The following is a 23,989-nucleotide window of genomic DNA, read 5'->3' as shown; positions in this document are numbered from 1 at the left end:
GGATCTTCAAATAATGTCCAAAAACGCAGGACCCCTTTGTCAGGCATGTGATCGTTCAATGTTCCAGGCACACCTTTAGTGAGGTCTTCAAGGTTTGCACCGTGGCTTCCATAATACATAGGAGTCTCACTCTCCATGCTGGATTTTGTACTCATTTTATGTTATGGAGAATGCAGTTAGGAGGAATAGAAACACCTACTTTATAATAGAAGGGCTGAAACATCAGTGAAGCTAGGTGCAAGCCCTTAATCAGCTTTTCTTAAACCTTTTACTCCAGAGGATGCCCTAAAATAATTTTGAGGTCTCGGTGAACCCTTAGCTTAAACCATTTCATCAGGGGCCAATGGCAAAAATGCTGCTAGCGCTGCCAAGTAGCGTTGGACCTGGTATTATAAAGATACTATCACAAGGGAGGTCAATCAGTCATAGCTCAAAGAACCTCTAGTAACCTCTGGAGGAAACCTAGTTGAGAATGGTTCCCATAAACTGTAGCAGGAGGACCTTGCTACTAGAGTTCCCACAGGGATAGGGGGGCCTCTACCTCTAATCAAAATATTATTTTTAAATGCTCTAATGCCTGATACATACAATGAGAAAATCGAACAGAAAATACTGCTTTTGGAGCGATTGTCCGATAACCTGATCATTAGTTCATAGCTTTTGAGAGCCGATCACGACAGTTCATGCAAAATCGCCTGAAGGGACAAGCACATTTTTTTCTCATAAGATAATGGAACAAACTAGTTTTGCTTAATCGTTACAGTGTTCGTCTGTAAAAAATCGAGTGACCAAGACCACGCATGCTCGAAAAAGAATGAATATATTGCAATACAATACATTATATCACCGTGGGAATGCTGTATTCTGTCTTAAGAGAATTTTCCTAACCCTGGTAACCTATTCATTTTTGATATGAGACGAGCATGCAAAAAAAAAACTAAAAAAAGAACGCATGTTCATTCGTCTGATATTTTCATTGTGTGTACCAGGCTTAAGCCTGTTTTGTTCTTAAATGTTATAAAAAGACTAACCATTCTTTTACATTGAAAATAATAGATAAAATATTTTGTCACGCAGTCTTAGATGTATATAGTGTATATTTCCAAATACAAAATGCAATGACCAATAATCAATCAACAATCACAGCACATACTGATGACCCAGCTAAAACGATGAAAGCTTATCTGTGGTCACTGTGGGTAGTTGCACATCACTGCTCTTGTAACAAAGCATATGACTTATTTATTAGGGCAATGCAAAGACCGATGATTCATAGTAACCCAAGTCAAGCAAATTATACCATCATCTATGACTAATGTCTAAACCATATCATGACTTCTGATGCACTATTATGGGTTACTGCTTTTTGCATAATAATGTTGCCAGTTTTATACCAGTTAAAAAAGAAAAGTGCAATACAAAGCACTTTTTTCTTTTAAACGCACCTAAAATAGTTTAACCTTTGATTAGTATATGGTAATTAATGTTTGATAATACCTGTTTTTTCCAATAGCTCAGTTCTCCTAGGGATCTCCACTGCCACACTCAGACTGGAAATGGTATAAGCCCAAAGTAAACTTTAAAAAGCTGCTCGTGTCACCAGTCATCAAGGTCCTTACCATGAAATGAGTGATGTATGGTATTATGCGTTCATTTACAGCTCCACGTGCAGTGAACAGGTTGTTCCTTGCAGCGATATAAACGCTTGGGGAAATTTATTAGGTGATGTGATGTAGACCTATCGCCAAACATATCAATCTATAAATGCTATGATTTCCCCTATAGTCTATGTCTATAGGATTTACTAGTATCAAGTCTATATAGTTATTATACATACATGTTTTTGACACATCTAGTTATCCATATAACATAATATTTGGGTGTATAAGGAGTAGATGCAGTAGATATAAAGAATTTCTGATTAGTACAGAAGGCATGTGCTTATAGGTACCGAAAAGGAAAGAGGTGACTTTTCCCTGTAAAATAATTGACTACATATGTTTTCTGTGATAAGTAGGAATAGTCATCTTATACAAACTGATTTGCATATTATCACAGTATTCTATATTCTAAGGCAGGTTACCGGTTCTGTATCAAAGATCCACGCAAAGGGATGTTGAGATATCAAAAGTTTACTTACCGGCTTTAGTTGCAGATTAAATCTGTGTGTATATATATATATATATATATATATAAATCTATCTATCTATCTATCTATCTATCTATCTATCTATCTATCTATCTATCTATCTATCTATCTATCTAATGTATATATATATATATAGATATATATAGATATATATATCTATATATATATATATAGATATATAGATAGATAGATATATATCTATCTATATATCTATATATATATAGATATACAGATATATATCTATATACATATAGATATATAGATATATATCTATATATAGGTATAGATATATATCTATATATCTATATCTAGATATATATATATATATAGATAGATAGATAGATAGATAGATAGATAGATAGATAGATAGATAGATAGATAGATAGATAGATAGATAGATAGATAGATAGAGATAGATATATGTATATAGATATATATCTAGATATATATCTATATATAGATATAGATATATATCTATATATCTATATCTATATAGATAGAGATATATAGATATATCTATATATCTCTATCTATATAGATATAGATATATAGATATATATTTAGAGAGAGAGATAGACAGATAAATAGAAATATCTATATATATATATATATATATATATATATATATATTCTGCAACTAAACACGGCTGTCTATCTATCTATCTATCTATCTATCTATCTATCTATCTATCTATCTATCTATCTATCTATCTATCTATCTATCCCATATACTGTACATACAAATTATGTGTGTCCTATGTATATATACATAGGACACACATAATTTGTATGTACAGTATACGAAATAGATAGATAGATAGATAGATAGATAGATAGATAGATAGATAGATAGATAGATAGATAGATAGATAGATAGATAGATAGATAGATGTTTTTTCAAGAAATAAATTGCGCTAGTTTCTAAACAATGTGATTGAATGAGTAAAAAGGTAACAAGTAACAACAAAGATAGATAGATGTAAATTCTCTCACACATATTAAATTGTAATATTTGCAATCTAGTGTAATACCAAAATTGCACATATGGCAGAGAGCTCTAATAAAATGTCAAGTCACAATGATTGAGAGGCTCAAGGGATATGGTGCCACCAGTGTATCTTTCTGCCCTAGAGCAATAGAATCTTTCTGGCCAACACGTGAGAAGTTGACATTATCCTATTGCTGCCACAGGGCATATACATAGGGAGCAGTGTCTGCCTGCAGCATGGGAGCCCAACATCACAGGTTGTGTGGGAAGCGGACTGTGCAGCCTGCCCACACATATATGCTCACCCTGCAGTCACATTCAAAGGCTGCATTAAAGAGCCCCTACATTCAAATGCTCCTAAACCCCTTGTGTCTACAATCTCATTCAGACACAAAAAAGAAAACTGTAGCTGCAAGACTGTGAATGTTCAGCATGGCATCACACTGCAGAGAAGAGCTGGGAGCAAACTCTGCTGTACGCTCTTACTTCAATTTAGAGTATGCAGCCCTCATACCCGGCTTTGAATGTGAGGACTGTAAGAACACATCAGCTGTTGTTTTCCCATACAGATCCCTGTCACCAAATTACTTCTATGTACAAGCAAACCCTATTCATGTGAGACTGCAACACACCACAACATGCGTAGGCTTTATACACTTAAATCACAAATGATATGCAAAGTGCACTACTCTATAGCAACCAACCTTTTTAGGTTATCAGACTACAGTAAGAGGCAACATGATTGGTTGCTATGGGTTACTTCCCTGCAAAAATTATCATTGCTCTGTGGAATAAGCCTGGAGGTCTATGCATCATGTGTAACCTTACTGAAACACTCTCTAAGCTGGAGCCATTGGCTTCACAAACAAGGATAATACATGAATGGAGGTATTTCTACATTGCTTCCTGATGACTCCCATGGTGGGTGACAGTCCTGATGACTCCCATGCTGAATGACAGTCCTAATGACCACCATTGCGGATGATAGTACTGATGGGCCCTTTTTGTGTTTGACAGTCTTGATGACCCCCCTAATATGGTGGGACTTTCATTCAACATGAGAGGTCATCAGGGATGACTGAGGATTTCTCAGGGTTGATGAAAGTCCTAATGACCCCCCATGGTAGGTGATAGTCCTAATGGCCACCATTGTAGGTAACAGTATTGATGACCTCCAATTGTGGGTGGCAGTTCTGGTGACCCCCCTATTGTGAGTGACAGTCCTGATGACCTCCATGATAGTTAACAATCCTGATGACCAATCATAGTAGGTGACAGTCCTGTTGACCCCAATGGTGGGTGACAGTCCTGAAAACTCCTATGATGGGTATTATACCCCTATAGTGAGTGACAGTCCTGAAGACCACTCATGGTGGGTGTCAGTTCTGATGATTGCCTTGGTGGGTGACAATCCTGATGATCCCCATCATTTTAGACAGTCCTGATGACCCCCTATGGTGGGTGACAGTCCTGATGACCCCCCCAAATGTGGATAACAGTTCTAAAAACTTCCATAAATGGCGACAGTCCTCATAACCATCATGGTTGGTGATAGCCCTGATAGCCCCCATGATAGGTAACAGCCCTGATGATCCCCGTTATAGGTAACAGTCCTGATGACCAATCATAGTGGGTGAGAGTCCTGTTGACCCCCATGGTGGGTGACAGTCCTGACAACTCCCAAGATGGGTAATATGCATAATTAACCCTATAGTGAGTGACAATCCTGATGATCTCCATGGCTTTATACAGTCCTGATAATCCCTGCGGTGGGTGACAGTGTTGATGATAGCCCACTCTGGGTAACAGTTCTGATGACCCCCATTTTTGGTGACAGTCCTGATAACCCTCATGGTTGGTGACAGTCTGGATAACCCTCATGGTTGGTGACAGTCCTGATGACCCCCCATGATCGGTAACAGCCCTGATAACCCTCATGGTTAGTGACAGTCCTGATGATCCCCCCCCCCCCCCCCAAATGTGGGTAACAGTTCTAAAGACCCCCATGATTGGGGACAGTCCTCATAACCCTCATGGTTGGTGACCGTCCTGAGCAGTCCTGATGACCCCCATGATAGGTAGCAGTCCTGATGACCCCAATGATAGATAACAGTCCTGATGACCCCAACATTGGGTGCCTTAATAAACAGCACATGAGCTGTAAGCACACAGGCAGAAGGACAGGACTTTGCAGCTTCCCATCCAAAGCCGAGCGTTTTTCCCCGGAGCCAGCACTGGACAGCGACAGGTGCTGAAAGCTCTGCCCGCATTACAGCAATGACGAGCGGCCGAGCGTTCCCCATCATAAAAAACCAACATTGGAAGCCTTACCTTTTTGGCAGGACTTGTCAGTCAATGGAAAACCGAAGCGGAATAACGTGTCTGTTGCAAAGGAGCAAACGATTGGCTAATCCTGCATAGAATGTCTTGAAAGGACTGAGCAGATGAAGGCTTCCTCCCGGAGATGACAACACACTGTATGGAAGGAAGGTGTGATAGAAGTGTGTGCAGAGCAGCAGCAGGCTGTGTGGATGGAGGAGAAGACGGCACTTGCACTAGTCCAGTATGTGAATGGTGAGGCTGGAGGAGGAGCACACAGCTGCAGCACCCTGGGAGAAGGCGACGCTCATGTGTCTTTCTTTTTTTTTTTTTCCTCTCTCTTCTTTACAATACCACTAGAAGCATCAGCCAATTCCCATATAACCCAGCTTGTACATCACAGGCTTATTGGGTGCTGCAGCCTGCTAAAAGCCTCACAGTGTTCAGCAGAACCCTGCCATTAAAGTACAAGCACCCAACTCTCCTATAAGCTTTACCCATCAAAGTGAAAGTTTGCACCAATCTATTCCCCACCTATACCTGAAACTCTTTTTGTCATTTTATTTTTTTATTTCTTTTATTTTTTTCAGGACGTCTCTTCAAGACAAGAATGACATTTTGACATAAATATAAATATATTGTGCTACCCCTTTAACCACTTCAGCCCCGGAAGATTTGGCTGCTGAATGACCGGGACATTTTTTTGCGATTTGGCACTGCGTCGCTTTAACTGACAATTGTGCGGTCGTGCGACATTGTACCCAAACAAAGTTGACGTCCTTTTTTCCCACATATAGAGCTTTCTTTTGGTGGTATTTGATCATCTGTGCGGTTTTTATTTTTTTGCGCTGTAAACAAAAAAAGAGCGACATTTTTGAAAAAAACACAATATTTTGTACTTTTTGCTATAATAAATATCCCCTTTTATTTAAAAAAAAAGGTGATTTTTTTTCCTCAGTTTAGGCCGAAATGTATTCTACATATTTTTGGTAAGAAAAATCACAATAAGCGTATATTGATTGGTTTGCACAAAAGTTATAGCGTCTACAAAATAGGGGATAGATTTATAGCATTTTTATTATCTATTTTTTTTACTAGTAATGGTGGCGATCTGCAATTTTTATCGGGACTGCAACATTATGGCGGATACATCAGACACTTTTGACACATTTTTGGTACCATTGGCATTTATACAGCGATCAGTGCTATAAAAATGAACTGATTACTGTAAAAATGTCACTGGCAGGGAAGGGGTTAACACTAGGGGGCGATCAAGGGGTTAACCGTGTTCCCTGTGTGTGTTTCTAACTATAGGGGGATGGGACTGACCTAGAGGAAATGACAGATCGTGGTTTCTAGCTATTAAGAACTCACAATCTGTCACTCCTCACAGAATGGAACAAGGATTTGTGTGTTTACACGCATACGTCCCTGTTCTGCCTCTCGTGCCCACGATCGCTCGTGGCCAGCGGTCATTGCAACCGTCGGCCACGAGCATCGGCACCCCGAGTGCGCACCTGCTATCCCGCATAAAGGAGCCGACGTATAGCTAAGACGGATCGCGGGATCGTGCCGACCTGCCGTTGTATAATGACGGTGGCTGGTCGGCAAGTGTTTAAAAGACATGCAATCACAAAAGATCATAATCACAATTATGCGAATCAAAGTGATTAACTTAAAGTGATTGTAAATGATCACCTTATAAAACAACCAATTCAGTTTAAAATAGAAATGAAAGGCAAAACATTTTTGTATAGATATAAAAAAAACATTATAAATACATTTTTCCCTCTTTTTATAAATGATCACAGTCCCTCTGCTCTCAACTGCATAAGAGCTGAGGGGAGGAGAAGCAGCAGCACACTGAGCTTCCTAGTGAATGGCTGTGCAGTGGGGGCATGTCAGGGCAAGTCAGATTTTTTGGAGGAGAGTAGGCTGAGTTCCTAGCATAGCTAGAGAACTGACCACAGTGTGTTCTCCTGCTTAGTGTGGTCAGTTTTTAATAGTAACAAGGAGAGGGGCACCTCTGAATATATATCATAAACACATTTTATTAAAAACAGCAATATCCACTCACATAAAGGTAGGAGAAGTTGCATTCAGGTTAGTTGGCTGAGCTTGAAGAGATGCAGTAGAACTACAGGTCACAGCGGTTCCTGCAGGGCATGTGAAGTCCAGAGAGGGAGGATGAGCTGGTGCAGCCGGATGCAATCTCTTGCAGTTATCAGTCCAACGCATATCCTGCTGTATTATCCTGGTGGTGTCCTGGATGTCAGGATAAGGGTTCCAAGTAAAAAGACAGGGGAGGGGGGGACGCCAGAGCAACCGTTCGGCCGCGCTGCCGCTCACCACTGTATACTGAAAGCCTCTAAGCTAGAACACGGCCGGCTGTGTGGAGGATCACAACGAGGCTTGGGGAGCAAACAGAGCGTGGTGCCCGGTGATGACGTCACACGTATGTGACGCATTTCAGAATCGGCTTGCCATTGGTGGAAGAATGGCCGCATTCCTTTGTCAAGCATAGGGGATGAAAAACTTACTGGGTTTAAATAGTCTGAGGGGGGCGGGGCCAGGAAGTCCGTGATACATGCAGAATATTCATACTGGCCAGCATTTAGCAGCAGGGGGATAAAAAAAAGGAAAAGGGCCTTACAGCAGCATGATAAAGAAACCATTTTTACAACAGGGCACCAATAGAGGTAAAAGGGTAATCATTATAGAACAGGGTAAATAAATTAATTATAATATCAAATAGTGCAGCGCTAAAATTTAAATACAATGTATAAAATATAAATGCAGTCCATAAAGGAGATATAATGTCTTCATGTGCAAACGAACACCCGTAGGAAGAGAAGTGGTTCAGGCAGCCCTCCACCAAAGGATAAGATGGCCTCTCACCTGGGGGAATGGACCCTTTAATTACAGAGGGTCAGAAAACGCCTTATGGTTGTAATCATACAAGATGCAGCATCCGTCAGGGTACAGGTGACACACACACCAATAAGACCATAGGGCTCCGAAATAAAACAAAGGTAGAAGCTGTTTGAAAGCGGTACAGTGCTTGTTGGTCAAAAACGGAACCACAGTATCTCCAAAAACTTCTGCTCACTTCCTGTGTAGTACGCTGAACATTATTAGGCATGAAAAGGAATTATATAGTAAAAGTATCATGCGATAATTAAATTAAATTAAATTAAAAAAATAGCTACAAAAGGAAATACAAAGTCCATTAAATGAAGGATCCATGTTACTTGTAAGCAGTATATAGTATACAATGTGGTATATTGGGATAATAAATTAATCTTAGACTGTGTAAGTATAAAGAATATGCAAATAAATAATAAGAGGGCTTAGACGTAAAAAAAGGGGATTAATCAATGTATTGGACATTACGAGGCGGAGTCATATGTTATAATAATTAATGTATATGTATATGTATCTACACACACACACACATGGGTGCAAACGCATGCGTGTGCAAGTACGCACGCGTGCGCAGCCACATATAGGGTGTACAAATGTGCAGAAATTGTATGTGTGTGTATACATACACACACAGACAAATCGAATAGGCAAAAAATGAGGGGGGGGGGGGGGATGTAGATTAGAAGTGAATGAAACAAGGGAATGAAAGTAATTAGAGGGGAGGGAGAAGAGAGGGGGGGAGAGAAGGTAGGGGAAAAGGGAAAAAGAAACGGGGGGCATAGAAAAAGGGGAGGGGAGGATAGGGGGGAGGGGAAAAAAAAGGGGGGGGGACAATTACCAATACTTACTACATGAGCAAACGAGCTCACCACCCCCATGATTAGAATAGAGACATAGAACCTGAAGTAAACAATAGTGATAAAAGTTATATGAACGTATGTATGTATGGAAGAAAAAAGGCATCAAAAAAGGATATGAAATGGGTTATTCGTATAATAAGTACCCCCATATGTACACATGAGCACGTTTGTAGACAAGCATCAACAATTGTAGGCAGCTACATACGCGTGTATATATGCTCACCAATAAAGTATGTGAAACTCATGATGACTGTAAATTATTAAAGGGATTGTTTATAAGACAGTGGATATCTCTATCCCTTCGTTTAGGCCGCCAGGTGAGAACACGTCAAGGGAGTATATCCAGAAATCTCTCTGGCGCATAGTTTTTTAAAGCGCTCAGCTTCTGACATGTGTTTGGGATTTGCTCTATGACCCATACTGATAGGCCCGTGGTAGATTTGTTATGGTGTTCGGCAAATTGCCAAGGGACACTATGTTTGTCCTCTCCACCCTCGATGAGTCGTCGATGCTGGCCGAAACGCTGCCTCAGTGGGCAGATAGTTCGTCCAACATAGATTAGCCCACAGGGGCAAGTAAGGCCATATATAACAAAATTAGATGAGCAATTGTAGAATTGTGAAAGTTCTGCCTTTGGATTGAAAAGATTTTTTGCCGTGTTCGACAAACATACAGGTCTTACAGCAAACTTTTTTACACTGATACATACCGATCAGTGGTATCAGGGTGGTGGAATTGGAGATGGGCATGTCCACAGGCAGTTTTCTCGGGGCAATCTTATTTTTAAGGCTAGGGGCCTTTCGATAAGTAATTCTTGGTATGGGTGGGAGGGAGTTTTTAAGGAGTGGATCCTGTAGCAGAATGGTCCAATGTTTTTTTAATATATTTTCCATTTTTTTATACTGAAAATTGAAGGTGGTTATGAACCTGGTGGAGTGGTCTGTTATCTCTTTTTCTTTTTTGGCTGGTTTGCCTTTGGCGTAATAATTATATGCTTCGTCCACTAGATCTTTGGGATAATCCTTGTCAGCAAATTTCTTTTTGAGTTGTATACTCATGGTGTCGTAGTCACTGTCTAGGGTACAATTCTGTCGTAAGCGGCAGAACTGACCTTTCAGTATATTTTGTGTCCATTTTGGATAGTGGCAACTTATAAAATGCAAATAGGAATTGCCGGCAGTGGGTTTGGTGTGATTTTTAGCGATAATCATATCGCCTGAATGACCAAGATCTAGATCTAGAAAGGCCAGATTGATATAGTCTGAGACGTGGGTGAAGGACAAGCTGTATGGATTAGAGTTGCAGTGTTCAACAAAAAGGGGGACCAGGTCAATGGGGCCATCCCAAATAATGATTATGTCGTCAATATAACGACCAAAAAATACGATATTGGCACAGTAGGGGTTGTTGTGTATGATGAAATTCTTCTCCCAATATCCCATGGCCAAATTAGCGTACGATGGAGCGAAATTGGCTCCCATCGCAGTTCCCTTAGTTTGTAAGTAAAAATCGCCATTGAAATCAAAATAGTTATGAGTAAGGCAAAACTTAGTTGCCTCCAAGATGAATGCGGCTTGTCTAGGATTGCCTACAATTGTTGATGCTTGTCTACAAACATGCTCATATGTACATATGAGGGTACTTATTATACGAATAACCCATTTCATATCCTTTTCGATGCCTTTTTTCTTCCATACATACATACGTTCATATAACTTTTATCACTATTGTTTACTGCAGGTTCTATGTCTCTATTCTAATCATGGGGGTGGTGAGCTCGTTTGCTCATGTAGTAAGTATTGGTAATTGTTCCCCCCCCCTTTTTTCCCCCTCCCCCCTATCCTCCCCTCCCCTTTTTCTATGCCCCGTTTCTTTTTCCCTTTTCCCCTACCTTCTCTCCCCCCCCCCCCTCTTCTCCCTCCCCTCTAATTACTTTCGTTCCCTTGTTTCTTTCACTTCTAATCTACGTTCCCTCCCCCCCCCTCATTTTTTGCCTATTCGATTTGTCTGTGTGTGTATGTATACACACATACAAATTCTGCACATTTGTGCACCCTATATGTGGCTGCGCACGCGTGCGTACTTGCACACGCATGCGTTTGCATCCATGTGTGTGTGTGTAGATACATATACATATACATTAATTATTATAACATATGACTCCGCCTCGTAATGTCCAATACATTGATTAATCCCCTTTTTTTACGTCTAAGCCCCCTTATTATTTATTTGCATATTCTTTTACTTACACAGTCTAAGATTAATTTATTATCCTAATATACCACATTGTATACTATATACTGCTTACAAGTAATATGGATCCTTCATTTAATGGACTTTGTATTTCCTTTTGTAGCTGTTTTTTTAATTTAATTTAATTTAATTATCGCATGATACTTTTACTATATAATTCCTTTTCATGCCTAATAATGTTCGTTTTTATTTTTATTTTTAATTCATTTATTTACCCTGTTCTATAATGATTGCCCTTTTACCTCTATTGGTGCCCTGTTGTAAAAATGGTTTCTTTATCATGCTGCTGTAAGGTCCTTTTCCTTTTTTTATCCCCCCTGCTGCTAAATGCTGCCCAGTATGAATATTCTGCATGTATCACGGACTTCCTGGCCCTGCCCCCCTCAGACTATTTAAACCCAGTAAGTTTTTCATCGCCTATGCTTGACAAAGGAATGCGGCCATTCTTCCACCAATGGCAAGCCGATTCTGAAACGCGTTGCATACGTGTGACGTCATCACGGGGCGCCACTCTCTGTTTGCTCCCCAAGCCTCGTTGTGATCCTCCACACGGCCGGCCGTGTTCTAGCTTAGAGGCTTTCAGTATACAGTGGTGAGCGGCAGCACGGCCGAACGGTTGCTCTGGCGTCCCCCCCTCCCCTGTCTTTTTACTTGGAACCCTTATCCTGACATCCAGGACACCACCAAGATAATACAGCAGGATATGCGTTGGACTGATAACTGCAAGAGATTGCATCCGGCTGCACCAGCTCATCCTCCCTCTCTGGATTTCACATGCCCTGCAGGAACCGCTGTGACCTGTAGTTCTACTGCATCTCTTCAAGCTCAGCCAACTAACCTGAATGCAACTTCTCCTACCTTTATGTGAGTGGATATTGCTGTTTTTAATAAAATGTGTTTATGATATATATTCAGAGGCGCCCCTCTCCTTGTTATTGTTCTAGCTTGCTGGATCCCGCTTTTGGCTCCTTCGGTGGCTGCCCTGACTGACCTCCATTTATATACTCCCAACATATATGCATGAACATTTACATGCATCTTTCCCGTCTATTTTAAGTTTCTGGACTAATCGTTTTTTTATTGAAGGTAATTGTGCTCTGCCCCTTTTTACTTGTCTTATCAGTTTTTAATAGGAAAACAAAGGGACTCGCAGGCACACCAGGGATTTCACATAAAGGAAGCAATACAAAGAGAACAGCATACTTTCTTATACAAGTACTGTACATGGTACAGCAGGCATGTATCAGGAATATGAAATGTAGGGGTAACAAATATTTTTTGATATGTGACATGAAGTGATGGCAACAATTCAGATGTGACAAAATTGCATAGTGGAATAAAAACTCTGTTTAGGTGTAATACTTATCTTTTATGTATTAAAACTTTTAAACAGAGAGCATTAGATCTTGTGTGCTTCCCTTTCCTACCCATATACCTGTACATCTGGTGTCCCTGAGTGTCTGAGGACCCATTGTGAGGAGAAAGGAGTTAGGACTTGCATGGGTCTATCAGAAGCATTATCCCTGAGGGGGACACAGCTTGCTTTGACCTTTCTGGTAATGCAGGGCTCATGGCAATGAGGTGATCGGCCAACCTAAAGAGGAACTGCAGTCTCCTCACATAATTTGTAATAAAAACATCTTTGCCATTCTGAAGCTTCCCTCCAACCACTATGCATATTATTATATATATATATATATATATATACTGTGATTCTGTACTTGCCAAATATGGTGCAGAAATCTCCCTCCACTGAGTCTGGCAGCAATCATTTTAACTGTGGGTAGCTGAAGCTGCTGCCTGTTCACTTCCTGGATTTACTCAGACACACAGAGGCACACCTCCAGCTCTGCAGCTCTCATTGGCCCTCTTATGACTCATCACCCCTCCCTTCTTGGCATATTCTCACAAGAGTTAGGGTGAGAGCTGTGCATGATGTCATAAGCCTAGGTTTTTTCCACACAAGGAACAGGAAGTGGGCTGTATAAGGTATTTACTGGCAGAAAAAAACTGTTTTACTAGCCAAAGTTAAAACAACAAGGGCAGAGGATTTAATAGATGGAAAGATGGAAAAATGACTGAAGTTCCACTTTAAATGGTGGTGGAGATACGGAGCACTTTTATTTGTATGACAGTGGCACAGCGGTGATCACACTATTTATTGACTGGACTTTAAAGTTTGATTTTACACAATTTTGGAATGTGAACTTAATTTTTGTTATACGCTGTATAATTTGGTTTATTGGAATTTTCACATTTTTTGTAGTATAGTTTTTTTAATATATAGTAGATTTTGGTTGTACTACACTTTATTTTATTAATTTATGTCATTATTGAGTGTTGTGAATTCACTTAATTGGTGTTAGCTGATAACGTTACTTTAAATATTCTGATTATTTTGAACACAGGTCACACAGGTCACTAATTATTATTGTGGTTGCGCTAATTAATTTTGTATCACTTTAGCCCAGCAATTTTTCAGATGAACACCGTCTATTTGATTGCATTACTGCCAGTTTAATGCCATTTACTTCTGTGTGCATTACTGCCAGTTTAAGGCCATTTACTTCTATATGTTTTACTGCCAGTTTAATGCCATATAGTTTTGTGTGCGTTACTGCCAGTTTAACGCCATATAGTTCTCTGTGCGTTACTGCCAGTTTAACGTCATATAGTTCTGTGTGCGTTACTGCCAGTTTAACGCCATATAGTTTTTTATGCGTTACTTCCAGTTTAACGTCATATTGTTCTGTGTGTGTTACTGCCAGTTTAACGCCATATAGTTTTGTGCGTTACTGCCAGTTTAACGCCATTTACTTCTGTGTGCGTTACTGCCGGTTTAATGTCATATAGTTCTGTGTGCATTACTGCCAGTTTAACGCCATATAGTTCTGTGTGCGTTTCTGCCAGTTTAACGCCATATAGTTCTGTGTGCATTACTGCCAGATTAACGCCATATAGTTTTGTGCAGTACTACAAGTTTAACGCCATTTACTTCTGTGTGCGTTACTGCAAGTTTAACGCGATATAGTTTTGTGCGTTACTGCAAGTTTAACACCATTTACTTCTGTGTGCGCTACTGCAAGTTTAATGCCATATAGTTCTGTGCATCACTGTACATTTGGCGCATTATATTGCAGCATATTATTGTGTATCCGTGGAGTGTGTCTGTAGTGTGAGTACTCACATTAAAGTGCACCAAACACCACTTTACATTGATTAAAGTGCATCTATGTACAGATTTCCACTTTTTCTTTACATTAGCTTATAAGCACCGCCCCCTCCCTCCCAATAATGTCTGGGAGGACAACAAGGAGAGGCAGACATTCCCTTGGCACTGTAAGGGGGCCAGCAACAAATGTGTCCACAGGCAAAGGTGGATGTGGTGGCCAGTCCTCAGGCAGGGCATCATTTCCTCTATTTAGTGAGTTTGCCCCTGCTATCCAGCCACAGCATGCAGAGGAGGTGGTGGACTAGTTTACTAAACCTTCCTCATCCTCCTCATCCTCTGTCATGCAAGCAGAGACAAGTGTACAGTCCCCTGCAGTTGCCAGAGTGGCTAAACCTGCCTCCTTGTCCACATCTATTCCTGCCATAGCCCCAAAATCAGCCATGGAGGAGTCAGCTGAGTTATTTGACCACAGCATCACCCACTTGCGCCTTGATGATGCCCAGCCATTACTGGTTTCAGATGTTGGCCCTCCTCTGCAGAATTGTCCTATGGACATCAGGTACCCCCTAAATGTTCAAAGGGCTATTCCATGAGTCAGGCTAAAAGGTGCCATGCAGTGGTTCAGCTGGTGTGTTTAGGGGACAGGAACCACACCAGAGCAGAGATTCTTGCACCTCTGCAGGGGCAGGCCCAGAGGTGATTCACACCATGCCAGCTGGGGCCAGGAATGGTGGTGTGCGATAATGGCTCAAATTTCCTGTCCGTCCTTAGACAGGAAGAGTTGACACATGTGCCATGCCTGGCACATGTCCTCAATTTGGTGGTGTAGCATTTCCTAAATACATACCCAGGATCGCAAGATGTGCTAAAGCTGGCCAGAAGAGTCTGTAGCCATTTCAGGTGGTCATACACAGCCAGTGCTCGGTTGGCTGAAATTCAGTGGGAAATCCACCTGCCCGTAAACCGCCTGATTTGTGACATGTCCACCAGGTGGAACTCAACTTTGTACATGCTGCAGTAGCTATACATGTAGCAGAGGGCCGTAAATGAGTAGATGTGAGAATACGGCACAACGACAGGCTCAGGCCGCCTCTGCTTTTTTTCCCCACACCAATGGCTGATCATTAAGGATGCATGCACTCTATTGTCACCATTTGAGGAGGCTACAAGGATGGTGAGCCTTGACAGTGCATGCATCAGTGACACAATCCCTGTTGTGTTCCTGCTGAAGCAGACTCTGCGTGGCATTATGGACAGGGCACTGGAGGCAGAGCAGCAGGAGGAAGAGGAGGACTTCCTTTCCTCGCAAGGCCCACTTTATCCAGACACCATCATTCCTATGTCACAGAACACACAGGAGGAGAGAGGGGAGGAGGATGTGGAGGAGGATTCTGGCACTTTCATAGGCTTCGAAGAAGAGGAAGACATGAGTCAATCTGTAAGCGATGGCTTTCCAACCCCAATACCCTTGGCAATAGTACGTGGCTGGGAGGAGGAAGTTCCAGATGCTGTCATCCTGAGTGACCCCGAGGAGTCTGCTTCTCAAGCCCCAAGCAAATTTGAGGTGCATGGGCAACCTCATGCTTCAAAGCCTGTGAAAGGACCCAAAATACGTGGCACAAAGGAGAAGGATGATTACTGGTTGGCAACCCTCCTTGACCACCGTTATAAGGGGATGGTCTTCTGTTGGTCAAGAATTGAGTGTTGGAGAAGGGGTCTGCCTAAGGGAGGCATTTCGGAATTTTTTTAGTCGTTGCTGCCCAGGGCTGTCAGCTTCCACATCCCATCGGCAGCATCTGCATCACATGGTGGATGATTAACTTGGGGCCAAGACAGAGATGGAGAGCTTTCCAGCTGACGATCCACTGCCTTACTGGGTCATGAGAATAGACCACTGGCCAGAACTTGCCCAGTATGCTATTGAGTTGTTGGGCTGCCCTGCAGCCAGTGTCGTTTCAGAACGGGCATTCAGTGCTGCAGGAGGTTTTGTTACTGATCATAGAAAGCTTCTGTCCACAGACGTGAACCGTCTGACTTTTAAAAAAGGGAATTAGTCTTGGATTACCAGTTATGAAGCCCCTGATGCCAAAATCACTAATTAAGTCTTTTTGGGATGTGGAATCCCTGCAGGACATCGAGGCTGCCTAGCTTTGAGGGTGTTCAATCATTTCATCTGGAAGAATGGTTTTGGTATAGGTTTCATGGGCACAATTAACAAAGACCAATTTTTCAGCACCTGTTTGACAGTTTGACAGTGGGAAGGTGCCCCCGGCACCCAAAGAGTAATTTTTCTGCACCTGTTTGACAGGTGCATATCATTGCAATTTTTTACAGCAAGGCCAATTCTTGCTTTCATCAAGAGTACCTCCATAGGGTTATGGTGGGAAGGCGACCCCGACACCGAAAGACCAATTTTTCTGCACCTGTTTGACAGGTGCATATCATTGCAATTTTTAAAAGCAAGGCCAAATTCTTGCTTTTATTAAGAGTACTTCTATAGCAGGGATATGCAATTAGCGGACCTCCAGCTGTTGCAAAACTACTAGTCCCATCATGCATCTGCCTCTGGGTGTCATGCTTGTGGCTGTCAGAGTCATGCTATGCATCATGGGACTTGTAGTTCTGCAACAGCTGGAGGTCCACTAATTGCATATCCCTGCTTTATAGGGTTACGGTGGGAAGGCGCGACCGACACCCAAAGACCAATTTTTCTGCACCTGTTTGACAGGTGCATATCATTGCAATTTTTTACAGCAAGGCCAATTCTTGCTTTCATCAAGATTACCTCTATAGGGAAAGCGCCACCGACACCCAAAGACCAAGTTTTATGCACAAATACATACAAAGTCAAAGTGACACTAGAATGTATCCAAAAAATCTCTAATCTTGTTCCCAGTGCACCACATTGTGACCTCATCATACACACTGTTGCTGAGCAAAATAAAGGCAGCTTGCAGGGCAAATGTCATTTTTTTAGGCTTTATAAATGCAATTATTGCTTCAGCAGATGCTAGACATGGTACAGATCTGCCACTTTACAGGTAGACTAAGGGGACCCCCCTGGGCACTATATTGGAAGGAATTTTTAATTTTTAGGCTTTCACTTTAAAAATAAAAAAATCACTGCTCATTTAAAAATGAAGTTTTTCACAAACTTTGTATTTATTGATACATGTCCCCCAGGGCAGGACCCGGACTCCTATAACCATTGTTTGCCCAACTTGCATATAAGCCTTCAAAATGGGTACTTTTGATTTTTGACATTCGGGTCCAATTGACTTTAATTGGGTTCGTTATTCGGGTCTGAACTTTTGCGGTGTTCGAAAGTTCTGGTGCAGAGAGGGTTAGTATGAGGAATAATGTTAGTGTCAGGGTAACAGGGAGGGTTAAAGTGGTTCTAAAGCCTAAACATTTTTTACCTTAAAGCATTCCATGGGTAAAAAGGGTAAAAAATATTTAGGCATCAGTATCGCCCTCTCACCCCCCCCCCCTTTACTTTCTTGAGCCCTAATTTGCTGCAATGCTGTGCACATCTGCAGCTCTTTTCTCCTCTCACTTCATGGTTTCACAGGCTTTGCTGAGGTAGCAGGAGCCATTGGCTCCCACTGCTGTCAATCAAAGCCAATGACGAGGGAACAGGGCAGGGTTGAATAATACTGTCTGTGTCTATAGATGCAGACAGCGAGGCTCAGGAGCGAGCTTGCATGAGTATCCCCATAGAAAGTGGTTTCCTATGGGGGCAATTGCCAGAAAGGAGGAGCCAGGAGCACTGGCGGGGGACCCAAGAAGAGGAGGTTTTGGGCAATTCTCCATTAGGAGTGTAGGTAAGTATAAACCTGTTTGTTATTGTAAAAAAATGCATTTACAATCACTTTAATGTGAGCATTACCTTTATTTTTAGGGGGGCAGGAAAGGTTAGTTTTAGGGTTGTAAGGTAGCTTAGTGTGATGAATATTGTTAACGTGAGGGTTAGTGTAAGGTTAATATGCTGTAAATAGGTTTGCAAAAGACATCTCTGGATAGAACAGAGGAGTAGGAGCCAGGCTGCACATGCTCAGTTTGGTGTGTATTGCTAGAGAGTTTTTTTTCTTGGGAGAGTGCATGTGATCGGCACAGGGCCAATCAGCACTGTCCAGACAGAGGGTCAGGGGTCCTGTATCCTCATAGGACAATCAGGGGAGAATGAAAAGTCCCCTGACAAACTTTAACCAGACGCTGATAGAAGTCACAAGACTGCTATATACTGCTGATGATAAAAGGTATTTAGCAGTTTATATTTACCATTGCATTTCAATATTCTGTGTACTTTGAGAGACCAGATATTGTGAATGCAGGGTCCTGGGTTTAGTAACTCTCTAAATTTCACACTTGCATTGATGATAATGCATAGCTGAAGTTCCTGACTTGATATTGCATACCTTTTCCACTTACATATATGCATCTCTCTATGAATACACTTTCTATTAGATGTCCCTGGACCATCTCTCTCAAAGAGAATGATCACTGAATGGAACACTACAGTACAGACAGCATATATTTTCTGCAATTCCTCGTTGCTATGGAGATTTGATAATTAGTCATTGTGTCAGTAGTCTGTACTTGCTATTGCATTCCTCTAATTACCACACTACTAACTGAAGAATTAGTGCATCTTGTTGTGAATTATGCCTATTTTTGAATATTCATTTTAAGCAAAGTTAAACTAAACATTTTCCGTGGTGCATTAGATAGCTACTGTTAAGATTAGGTATGGTAATTCTTCTTTCCAGTTTTAAGTAAACCTGCCACAAACCCCTGGCAATTCAGACTAGACATCTGATGAAAAATGCAAAAGCAGAGATTACCTTCTGTGAAAACTGCATGTCAAATAACCAGTAAATCCAGAGATATAGGCAGCTGAAATTAAACTTTATAGGCTCATTCACACTAGTGGTTGGGGTGGGGGGCTGTAAAACCCATGCTTAAGTCATGCTTTTACAGTCCCTCAACCGCTGCCCCTTTTAGCTGCAGAGGCAGCAGCCAGGGGTGTAAACATGCGATGGTCGCGATGCTTTGCGGCTATGACAGGAATTATACTCTTTGTCGCTTTGGGTAGGTGTGGTGCCCACCGTACATGACATATTCAAGTGAATGGGGCTGCTCTGAGCCAATACCTCCTCACTGTCTGTCAAAAGTACTCTGAATAGTGATCTGTATGCAGATTGCTCTTTAGACACTCTAGTGTGAATGAGCCCTTTCTCTGCCCCCCTCCTGTCCCCAAAGGGACCTGTTGTCCCTTGGATTTACCACTGCATCTCCCTGTTCAGCAGTGTTTCCCCAGACAGAAGCCAGAAGCAAACTGGTAGGGTGGGGCTGATCCTGAGCTGTAGATAACAGATAATTTCAAAGAAGAAGAACCATCTTCAAATACAATTGTGGACCTTATTTTCTTTAAAAAATGGGTTTAAAGGGTTTAATAACACTTTAAAACAAAGAACAATAGACAGGAGGACTAACCACACTGTAAAGCCTAGTACACACGGGCCGAATGTCAGGCGACATGGGCTGGTTCAATAAAAACTGGCCGACATTTGGCCCGTGTGTATGGCAGCCGGTCCAACAGAAGCTGGACGTTCTGCCAGTTTCTGTCGGACGAGCATGCTGGAAAACCAGCAGCCAACCAGCTTCCGATTAGCACTCTCAGTCAATAGCTAAGAGCGCTGACCGGCGTGTTCTGGCAGGGGGGCCATCCCCCTGTCAGAACACAATAGAACAGCAGGGGACATCGTTGTACTAACATTGGATTATACTGACTGGAGCTGTTGTTGAACTATAAAAAACTAGTGGTGTGTACTTGGCTTTAAATAATACTAAAAGTATTTGTATTTAATAAATAATTAGATACTCATTAATAATAACTTCTCCTTCCCCATGATAATATTTAAAACCTGACAGCTATTAATTCTGTGATCCTAATTCTGTGAACTGTAATTAATGATGCTAATACCATATATCAAAGGATGTTAGATTGAGCTCATACCCAATACCTCTCAAGCCCAGTCACACCCTCTGAGATGGAAATAATAATATTCCTTGAACTCCAAAAAAAGATTTGCATGTAGTTTTAGTTGCCAATAATGTAGGCTCTTGTGATAATTTTGACATGCGGTTTTTCCTAAAAGTATATTCTGTTAGTGGATTTTTTTTTAACCATCTGCTCAGATTCAGTTGTCCAGGTTTGTAGTCCAGAATATTTGGTCACCATTAAAATTCATACCAATCAACCACAAATGAAACTGCACCTACCATGGCTACCAATTCAAAAAAGTAAGTTTATTGGACATTCAAAATACAATATTAATAACATATTGTTGCATGGGTACAAGCTGGGTGGGGGAGAGGGACCTAGGAGGAAGGGTGGGTATACGGTAACAGGAGTATGGAGGGGATTCTTGGGGGTGCGTGGGGAGGGAGTTGTTGGGGCAGTCTGTGCGATATACCCCAAGTGGTGGTAGGGGGTTTTGTACCCATGCCACAATATATTATTAATATTGAAGTTAATGTCCAATAAACTTACTTTTTTGAATTGGTAGCCTTGGTAGGTGTAGTTTCCTTTGTGGTGTATTGGTATGTTGGTATTTTGGAAGCATCTCCCCTGAGATAAGGTATAGGCACCAGTTCAAATACCATTCCCAGGATTCATCTTTTTTGTAGGGGAATTTAGTCACTAACAAAATTCTTCTATGGTACAGCTCTGCTCTTGGTCGAAAGACAGGACACCAGTAACGGTAGGTATTTCCATTGAGCATATAATGGAGGTAAGAGAAGTTTCTTCTTCAGTAGGGAAGGGTGGCTTTCAGGAAGAGAGCCTTCACACACTAACTAGGGCTTAACCAGTGAATCAGAAAAAATGTCCTAATCCCAGTCCCCTGCCCACCCTTATCCCAGCTCTGGTTATTATCAGCACTATTAAGAAGTGTCAAAACATGCATCTATGTACAGGTACCACATTGCAGGCTGCTGAGAGGTGTATTTCATGTCACAATTTATAGCTAAAAACTACAAGAAGTCAGCAGATTAAGTGCTGTGTGTCTGGAAACTGCTGATAATTATTTAAAATGACTGCACTCAAAATAATTTTGTACTAAACTAGCAAATGTGTGCTCATTAGACACTGGAGAAATCAGTGTTGACTTTTAGAGATGAAGAGAAAGGCATCGAGAGCTGACATGCTGCAAAAGTGCATCTGTTTATAATGCAGGGGAAAAAATTATCAGTGTATTATAAAAAAGAAAATGCATATGTGTATGTGTGTAGTAGTAATAATTATAATAATAATAATAATAATAATACTAAGAGTAACGAGGTTAAAGTGAATGTAAACCCTAAATCTATTTTTGAATATGTTTGGCATCATGGCCCAATGTGTGCTATTTTTTAAAGCCCAATTGAAGCTTCCTTTATTACTACTGAGATGCAGTCAGGATGCGTAAACAACAATGCTTAAGGGCCCCTTACTTTATTTTTTAACAGTACTACTCAAGTAGCACAGAAAGAGCACCACAGCCCAACACAGAGCAAAGTAGTCTGGGTTACCAAATCAACAGTGTCGCACCCCTATTGCATATTTGCAAATTATGGTAAGAGCACCACCCCAATTGGACTTAACGAAGGTCTGCAAAAATGCCAGGCTTGGTATCTTCTGCCATCTTGAATTGTTGGCCCATAATGACATAATGTATTTGCACAGTTTATTTTACCCAGCACCCAGCCGGGATTATACACTGAACTGCACATACACAGCTTATAGACAAAATTACAATATACATAGACCATGAACAGGCCATTTGTTTATGTGTTCCCGAATGTGACAGGCGTGTAGGTGCAGGTGAAAGGCCCCCAAACTCAGACAATGTGTGTTCAGAGTCGCTAACCCATACTTGTGTGCCTGTCACAATAATATGAGCAGCTGCTGTTTTGCCATAAATTGGGCTGCTTGCTTGCAACACCTGCCGGCCAGGGGCGCGTGAACAAATGGCCTGTTCCTGGTGTCCGGGTCTCAGCGCCCGTGTGAAGGAGGCCTGAAAGAAATAACTTAGTTAAATCAGGAGCAAACCTCGTTCGAGTGCCTGCAGGCACTCCATAGTTTAGTATTTATTTTTCTACTTTTATGTTTTTGTGAACAGCTCCACCATATATTTTTGTGAGTGTGCAAGTCAAGAACAATCAGAGAGTATCATGAGCTGTGCAGTCTCTCATGCGCATGACATAAAGGGGGTGATTTACTAAGACGAATGCGCTGTGCTGGTTCACACCTTAATTGTTGCGGCGGAAACATCATTGATTGAAGGTGCAACACTATAATAAATATGTAAACTGCAACTGGTGCTAGGGTAACTGCATTTTTTTCATTGATAATAGCGCACGCCCAATACATTTGGTTAATTTAATCTCATTGGATGTGTCTTGTTAGGCAATTAGTAGGTGTTTTCAGTGAATTAACCCTTTTGATGCTAATGTCATTCCTATTACTTCTAATATATCTTTGAAATGTGTTTTTTTTCTATTTTTACCCAAATCTTTCAATATATTACAAAGAACAGAGAAGTGTTTCTAGACCAGTTAAATTAATATTTTCCGATCTTGATCTTTAAAGGTGACCATACATTTCAATCAGTTAGATCTCAAAAAAATTAGATTTAGTGCAAGAGCCTGTTTTATTTCCTATACTTTGAATTAATTGTTCAAGTATTATCTATTTTGCCTAAATGAGTTGTACAGAGATTGGCCAATCAGATTGCATAGTACACGACCATCTTAAGTTCCAAATTTGGAATTTAGATGTGCCATGACCCACTTGTATTTTCCTATTGACGTTTCTTGGACATTATACAAGGCACATGAGAAACCACCTTTTTTCAAGACATGCTAGAGTGATCAGGAATCTTCAAACTATGGCTCTCTTGCGTAACTACACATCCCATGAGGCATTGTAAAACTCTGACATTTACAGACATGACTAGGCATGATGGGAATTGTAGTTCCTGAACAACTGGAGGGCCGTAGTTTGAAGACCCCTGTGCTAGACCATTATTATGCCTCCAGAATTGGGAGTGTGGCATCTGCCCAACTTCTCTCTGCTGGTGGACACAAGAACCTAAAATCTAGAACCTAAAATCTAAAAACATGCTGGTAGGTAAATAGGATCCTGTCTAAATTGGCCCTAATATGTCTCAATGACCCACACAAACACCACCCCATATAAAAAAAATAAATAAAAATATATTTTCTTAATTTGCAAATAAGGATCATCTCTTCCTCAGAGAACAGTGAGCTGGGCATGG

The 23,989-nt window shown here is 41.2% G+C and overlaps 1 protein-coding gene across 6 annotated transcripts in view; it reads right to left on the bottom strand.

The window, feature by feature from the left end:
• DLGAP1 (DLG associated protein 1) overlaps positions 1 to 6,607 on the bottom strand; it is an 834,809-nt gene extending 828,202 nt beyond the window's left edge. For 4 of the 6 annotated variants that reach the window (XM_073631412.1, XM_073631415.1, XM_073631414.1 and 1 more), the window contains exon 1: positions 5,469 to 6,607. The gene's annotated coding sequence lies outside the window, so the exon portion shown is untranslated. The remainder of the gene's footprint in view (positions 1 to 5,468) is intronic. The other 2 variants (XM_073631417.1, XM_073631419.1) reach the window with 2 other exon arrangements.
• Positions 6,608 to 23,989: the final 17,382 nt, after the last annotated feature.

This window comes from Aquarana catesbeiana, linkage group LG05 (genome assembly GCF_042186555.1).
Source record: "Aquarana catesbeiana isolate 2022-GZ linkage group LG05, ASM4218655v1, whole genome shotgun sequence".
NCBI lineage: Eukaryota > Metazoa > Chordata > Amphibia > Anura > Ranidae > Aquarana > Aquarana catesbeiana.
Note: the sequence above shows the minus strand (reverse complement) of the source record. Positions and strands in the feature narration are given on the sequence as shown.